The 7,831-nt window shown below is 47.8% G+C and overlaps 1 long non-coding RNA gene across 1 annotated transcript; it reads left to right on the top strand.

Moving 5' to 3' along the window:
• Positions 1-409: 409 nt before the first annotated feature.
• Positions 410-6,866, top strand: LOC134425354 (uncharacterized). The gene is made up of 3 exons (XR_010029659.1): positions 410-642; positions 4,466-4,730; positions 5,680-6,866. It is a non-coding gene; the product is annotated as an uncharacterized LOC134425354 (long non-coding RNA).
• Positions 6,867-7,831: the final 965 nt, after the last annotated feature.

Genomic DNA, 7,831 nt, shown 5'->3' with positions numbered 1-7,831 from the left:
ACCCAACCAGACTGCAGCTTTGTTTGGCACCAAACTTCCCTCCTGAGATGATCACACAAGAAGCCTTTTATCACTCTGGGGGCTCTGAGCCAGAGCTGCTCGTGGTGGAAGTGGCTGGGACTGTAACCCCAGGCTGTGGTGGGACGAGAGTCAAGCTCAGGCTGTCAGCAAGGGGACCTGCAGCAATTCCCTGCCAGGACACATCTGAACTCCTGAGCCTGCTTCCTCCAGTGCTGCTGTCATTCAGGAGAAGGTATGAAATCCACATCTAGACTGAATTTAAAGAATAAAATAGAAATCCTGTCCAGAATCATGGTCTCACTCCTCAGAAAATCACTACAAATTGAACCTCCCCTGTTCCCCACTGCTCAATAACAACATTTGGTTTTCTCACAGAGCTGGTGCCTCCTGTGCTGTGCTGTGCTGGCTTCAGCACTGCCAGCTCTGTTCCCTGCCCAGGTTTGTGTTGAGGAAGAAGGGCCCTGCTGGAATTCTGGAATTCTGCTCTCCTCAGGCATCACCACCCTGGAGCTGCTCTCACTCGAGGCTTCTTCCCCCCATCACATCACTGGCCAGCAATGCCTTGGGGAGGGGACAGCGACACTGAGCCCAAGAAATGCTGTCAGCCACATTTCCCAGAGGGTAAGGAAGATTCCATCTCTTTCTTTTTTGTTTTATTAATTTTTTTCCTAACCATGTTTTGCTAAAGGAACAATTTTAAAGGGGAAAAAGGAAAACTTACATTATTGTGTAAGCAAGATGGAAAAGAGCTTTCTGTGGGTATTCATGTGCCATTCTCCCTGCAACAACAACTCTGCCTGTGCTGTGGCTGCCTGAGTGTTCAGCAGGGGTGGTTTTGCAGCAGCTGTGTGCACAGTACCTTCCATCACAAGCCCTGTTCCCTGGCTGTCCCCACGGCTCAGTTTATTTGTGTGCAAGGCAGCTGAGAGGTTATCGAGCTTCCCATCAGCTGTACAAACTCACAGCAGCCCCAGCTCTGTGGGTGTCCCTTTCTGAGAGCTGCACTTGGGGGTAATCAGCTCTGGGGCAGCTCCTAGCAAAGATCTGCTCCTTCTGCAGGGGAGTTGCTGCCTGTGCTTGTGCCACAAGCTATGGGGGATCTGTAGCCATATGTGTAAGAAAGAAAAAGCTTATTTGTTTGTTTTCAGCCTCCCTATAGGATGGTTCTAAAAGCAGAATTATCCTTCACTATGGGGAAAAAAAGATAAAATTGACAAAAACACCCTCATATTTGTCAAAATTTTTGTAGATGTTTTTCAGGGTATCACTAAATCCTGCCAGGCACCTCCCTTTCCTCCCCTGCCTTCCCCAAATGCTTCCATTTTTGGCTAAAAAATCCCAAGTTTGGGATTTTTGGACCAACAATGTCAGCCAAAACCCAGGCTCTCTTCTCTAATTTTTCCACTTAATTTTTCAACTATCTTCTGGCAAAGCAGAAGCACTGTTTTGATGGAAAGTTTTTCAACCAGCTCTGCTCATTAATTTCTGCCAGCAGTCACAGAACAGTGCATCTTGCAGGAGAGAGTGTCTGAAGGGCCCAGTGTGAGGCAGGAATGAGTAACACTCCTCTCCCAGCTCTGTGCCCCAGCCAGCTCCCTGCTCCTAATGAGAGACATCTTTCTAGAGAGGCTTCCAGCCTAAATCTCTCTTGGCAAGTCAGCTCAGCAACTCAGGTACTTTGCCAGGTTAGAGGAAGATGTGGGTGGGCATAGAGGGATCTCCTCTGAGCAAAGGAGCCTGGGACTCTGAGGAGCCACATTGTCCATCTCTTATCTGCTTGGACTCATTTTGGACTCCTGCAGGCAAGCAGCAGTTGGCAGGGAAGGCTGGGGAGGTGGGGCTGGTCCAGCTCCCTTTCAAGGCTGGTTTCAGTGTGCTGCAATGGTGATGTTCAATAACCAGCAGCTGAGCCAGGCACAGCCATGAGCTGTGTCCATGGAACCCTGAGATCTGCAGGGACAAGATCCTGAAGTGGCTGCAATGACACCAGCACATCCCTGCTGTGTCTGTTACCCATCTGTCCATGAGGAAGGGATTTTTTACACTGAGCTCAAGGGAAGCCCAGCTCCTCTCACTTTTGGGTTCCTGTGATGACAGGAGCCTGGGAGGCAAAGAAGGAAGATGTTCTTAGAGAGTAGCCAAATTTTTCAGTGTTTGGCCTCAGCAGCCAAAGGAGCATCTGCCCATTGGCTGCATGGACAATCTCCTCAGGGAAAAGCCATCCATCCACAGTCCCTGACATTTGCAAAGTGCTCTGAGATCTTTCAGTGAAAGATCTTTTAGATGTGCAAAACTTTATAGCCTTTCTCTGACCATGACTGATTTTAGGGGGTTAACTTAGGAACAGGAAATACAGTGACTAAAGGAAAGCCATTAATATTAAATTCTACCCTTTGCCAGATTGTCTTGTGTTATCTTTGCTCTTTCATGAAATATTTTCCAGTTTTCCTCGCAGGGCATTCCTTACAGGGGCAGCAGCTAAGGAGCTGTAACTTGGCACATCTCCACCTGCTTTTCTGTAGCAGTGCACATTTGTGCTCTGGGATTTGAAGAATTTCCTTAGCCTCTAGAATTGATATGCAAACAGTCAGCTGTACAGACATCAATCTGTCCAGTAGACATGCCTTGTGACCTAAGGAATAATACAGGTGGTCAGCACCATGCTGGTGACTCCTGAATTTCTGGAGCAAGCAGAATCGTTTTCCTACGTCAAGAAGACGGGAGGTCCTGTGTACACCCTCGAGTCATCTGCTGTGCTTGACTGATCACAAAACACCCACCAAGATTTCCCTAACAAAGTCCTTCATTTCTGCCAAGGAAAGCAAAGATTTTCAGGAAATGAGAGATGTGACCTTGCCACCTCCCAAACAGCTCGGGGGTCTCAAGATGCTCATCTCAGCAGAGGGATGCTCGTGCCAGAGCAAACGTGGAGCCCTGTGTGGTCAGTGCTCTCCCAGCATCCCTCCCTCCATCAGCTCTGTTGTGGTAAAAACAGAAGTGGCCAAACTTGGTCCTCCCCTGCCTGTTTGCTGTGAGGCTGTAAGTCCCACTGTGTCCAGGTGCTGCTGTGTGAGCAGGTGTGGAATGAGGGATGTTAAGACTGGGGGAGATGAGTGTTGATAGTTGCATAACCCAGCTCAAACCACTTCCCACACTTGTGATTTCAGCACAGCCAAAAGCTGTGCTTGAGCTGCTGGGCACCCTGTGGGCACCTAAAGCCTAAGGGGAAATTTTAAGAGAGAAAGAAATGGCTCCAGAGAGCCCTATAACTCTAAGCAAGTTGTTCACTAGGACAGTCACCATTTCTGTTAAAAATAAGTCTTTCATTTCCCATTGATACTTCTCAGGCTGCAAGGAGAGCCATTCTCCTGCTGCTGGAGGCTGTAGCTGCAGACACAGCCTTGGAAGGGAAGCTGCTCTCATGGCTACAGCAGAGGAATGGGAAGCACGAGATCTGGCATGAAGTGCTGCTCCCATTGAAGCCAGTGGGATGTTTGCCATTGGCTTCAGGGGAAGCCAAGATTTCAGTCTGCAGCCAGATTTGCTGGTGTGCTGTTCTATCCTGAGAGCAGGAGCAGAGAGGGTTCTTGGTTTCCTGATAAAGCCCTTGCTGCTTCAGCTCCCCTGCTGCCTTCTCACCTCACACTGGCCCCTCCCTGCTTTCAAACCTTAGGCCTCTTTCAAAGCCTTGATGGAGAGAATTGTGCATGTTTTGTGCCTGTGGTTTGTCCCATGGTTGGAGCTCTTGGACATCCTCTCCACTGGGAATTGTGGACAGTGCTGGAGAGGGGCATAAGGCAATTAAAACAACAGGACAGGATGGGATAAGAGACTTAGATGAAGGAACACAGATGGGATTTGCTGCAGGTAAATAACTGTGTCTTCTTCTCCAGGCAGCAGCTTGGATGAGCTCTAGAATTAACTCTGAGTGGTTCAAGAGAGCCTGGAGACATTGTAGAGGTGGTCCAAGGTGGGCTTCCCTGCTTTACACCTTCACACCAACATGTTAGGAACCTTGATAATTTAATCAGCATTTTTCCTCATCTCCCTCTTTCAGGGTTAGGTGGGAGCCAAAATGTGTGAGTGATGAGCTGTGGTGCAGGTACTCATGAGCCTGTTAGTGAACCTTTCCCAAATTACACTGATCCCCCTGCCAGCCCAAAGGCTGCTGTGCTGCTCTAGTGGCTTAGGTGTTAATCAGTGCATTATCCAGAGCTCCACAATGTTTGCACACCCAGCACCCATGGGTTGGTGCCTTCCTCTCAAAAGCAGCTGAAGGAAGTGATTACAGAGTCAATCAAGATTCTACCAAGCAGCCCCAGTTTGGCCTGTAGAGGTCCAAGCTGTTTTTATTTGAGTGGACACATGGTGGAGCCTCTGCATGCCAAGGAAAAGAAACATTGCAAATAATTCTTGCTCTTCATTTTTATTTCTCCCCGTTTAGGACGGCTCTCTCTGTTCTTTGTGTGGGATTGGTCTCTGCTGCCCCTTTCAGGGAACATCTGTAAGCACATCACATCTGTAAAAAAAAGGCAGGAAGGTTGATCTGCTGGACCAAGAAGTTGTCCTGAATTTCCTCACATCTCCAGATGCCTGATGTTTGCCAGCTTCTGCTCCTGGCCAGCCACCGTTTGTGTTCTCTGGCCACCTGGGACCTGATCTCCTTCCTCTGACACTTCCACAGAGCAGCCCCTGGGAGAGACTTTCTGGTGAGTTGAAACCATGGTGATGTATTTTATCTCCACAAACAAGTTGTTGCAAATGTAGGTGTTTAAAGCTGAGATAATGATCATATAGAGATCCATAGCTAAGAGTTTTACTGTGATTTTCTCCAGAAAGTTAAATCAAAGCTACCCAGAAGTTGAGCTCTGGTGCAGGAGCGCACCCCAGTGTTACCTCTTTAGGCACAAAGATTTTTACAGGCAAAAATACTCTTTGTTTTGATAATAAATGGAGAAGAACTGGGAGGAAAGCAAAGAAAAACCCAAACAATGCCATATTCTCTGCTGACTGCTGGACTTAGCTCTGCAGCACAATTTCCCATCTCTTCCACATCATTCTGAGATCCTCCCCAAAAGGGTCTTATCAGTAGATAAGTGGTTGCCTCTGAGCCAGCTCTTTTCTTCTGGTTCAGTGGCTGGCACGATGTTTGCATGAACTCTAAACCATCAACTTGTTGCTCTCTGATTTTCTTTGCTGATATGATCCCCACCAGCTCTCACATTTCCTAGGGCAAGCACAATCAAGCACAATCACACAAAACAAATCAGAATAAACAGAATTAGTGCTCATTCTTTCTTAACAACATGCCTGTAGGGGGTTTTTGTCTCCCTTAGCAAATTCAATCCAGCTCCTTTCTCTCAAGTTAATTCACTGTAGCTGCTTCCACAGGCTCTGGGCTACAGGTAACAATGAGAGGAGAGGATTGTGCTTTGCTTTGAGCAAGAGCTCAGCATTTGTGTGTTTTGCATTTTAAGGAATGGGGTGAGGTGGGGGTTGCTTGATCCACTTCCCACTGATTCTCTGTCGTATTCCCTCTGCTGCTGGTGATGTCCAACCTGGGAACACAAAAGATGGCACTTTGCACCTTTCATCTACTCATGTGTCCCTTTAATTCTTCTAATGGTTCCTCTTCTTTTTTTTTTGTCTCAAATACAGGCTCTGATTTTAGCACTCCAAGCACAGGGCCTGGGATGGCTTTCCCAGGATCCTGGCAGATTTAAAGGCCAATATTGCTCCCATGGACCCACATCCCACACTGAGGGTGTCCTTGTGAGTGTGACCCTGGAGCCAGGTTCTCATGCAGGACACCACGGTGAAACTCCCTTCTGGCACCCAGGCCTTGGACCTACAAAGTCTGTGTGGTTGGTGTCTTTGAACATTCCCTGGGACTGTTTCCTGAAGAGAGAGCAGCATTTGGCCCTTGGCTTTTAGGAGAGTTTCCCAACACCAACCTCAAATCAAATGGAAACACTTTCCTCCCCCTTCAGACCAGGACAAAGACTGAGGGTGGGGTTTTAAGGCTAATGAAGCTTTTGGTGTGGTTTTTTTTCCTCCTGTCAGCTGAGGAGGTTCCTGGCACTATGATAAAAGTCCCCAGTGCCCACTGGGGCTCCTCTCCTTGTGGTGAACATGCTCCTGAGAGACACAAAGGTTTCCCCAGAAGCACATTCCCATTCCATGGCTCCAATTAGAGAAGATTTTCTGTGTTTGTTGCTAACAATGTTCTTCCTTGCCTTTGGCTCAGCAGGAACCTGATTAGTGACTTCCCAGGGTCCTGGAAACCCGAGGGAATTAATTTGCCTTTAATTTTGTCCAAGCTGATACTTAGGGGAGCAGCTGGGAACATTGTAAAGCAGCTCCTGGCAGTGAAGAGTCCCAGCAAAGCATTTCCCAGAGCCTGGTAGTGATGCTCAGGCTGCCCACCTGAAGCCAGCCCATGCAGGGAGCTGCAGCATTAACCAGGGAAAGACATGGCCCTGCTCCTCTTCCTTTTCCTTACAACAGCTGGGTTTGGCCAGCTGGGCTTTGGTGGTGCCTGGTGACCACACTGTGTTTGTGATACTTTGCTGCTGTTCACAGCTTTTTCCAGTGTTTATTGACAGCCAGACACATCCTTCATTCTCTTGGTGGGTGCTCATCCCAGCTTCCCAGGATCTGGGCTGTCCTGACATGCCAGCATGTTGTGCAGGATTGGGTGAAGCAGTGCCTTGCCCTGTAACTCAGGGACCCCTGTGCCATAGGAACCACACTAGCACTGCTTGCCTGGGGACTTCTAAAGCACTTTGAGCTCCTTGGAAGGGCCAGGGTAGGTGCAAACCTGTTCTGTTACTCTGGGGTTAAAGGATGTCTGAGATGATGGTTTGAAGTGAAAGCCAGCAGAGCAGCTCACACATCCCTAGAGATGGTCACTTCATAGTTTGGGGCATTTTTGGGGGTACTTCACTTCCCAGGTACTGGAAAGGCTGAGCTAGCTTGGGGCTGGGACCCCTCTACAGGGATTCCATCAGGGCCATGCTCAGCCTTAGCTTTTGCTGTAACAATTACAAGAGATAAAATATCAGTTTTCTCCATTTGCCTCCCCACAAGTTGGTTTAAAGGGAATGAAGGCAGATCCTGCTATAGCTTAGTGCATTACAAGCCAACTCAAATGACTCCCCACTGTCTTTTCATCTCCATGAGACTTTTAATGCCCCAAGTCTTTGCATGTCCTGGCACACAGCCCAATTGAAGCATGAGCTCCAACAGAAGTTTTACATTTAAAGCTGTTCTTTTGGCTTCAGAAATTTGCAGATTGAGGCTGAGAGAAGCAATTCAGCTGTTTACTTGCAGATCTCCACCAGCCCTGCTGTGCTCCTGCCCTCGCCTCGGTCAGAGTTGTGTTAACAGCATTTTCCAATTAAAGTAGCAGCCTCAGTTACAGAAAATGCTTTTCCTATCTGGGAATGTGTCTGATTTTACTCTTTTTAAATTACTCATGGAGCACAGGGGTGTTTTGTTTCCCACCCCTTATTATAATTAATCCATCATCATTTCTGGTGACAAGGTTGGCTTTTGTTGGAATTTTTATTTCTTGCCATTTCCATCAGCTTGTGCCAATACCACTCAGACTCCACATTACTGATGATGGGGAGACTGATGTGAGCAGTCAGGAAAATATAGAGTGGACGAGCAATTCCTGAATTTCTGCTCACCCAGAGCAGGAAAAATGACACCTATCTGGAGATAGCCCTGCCAGAAAATCTTGGAGCCATATTGTGTAAATTGTAGCCACTTCCCTGTCTGAAATAGTCCTGCTCTGAAAACTTGG

This window comes from Melospiza melodia, chromosome 15 (assembly GCF_035770615.1).
Source record: "Melospiza melodia melodia isolate bMelMel2 chromosome 15, bMelMel2.pri, whole genome shotgun sequence".
NCBI lineage: Eukaryota > Metazoa > Chordata > Aves > Passeriformes > Passerellidae > Melospiza > Melospiza melodia.
The sequence above is the reverse complement of the archived record's forward strand: the minus strand, read 5'-3'. Positions and strand labels throughout refer to the sequence as shown.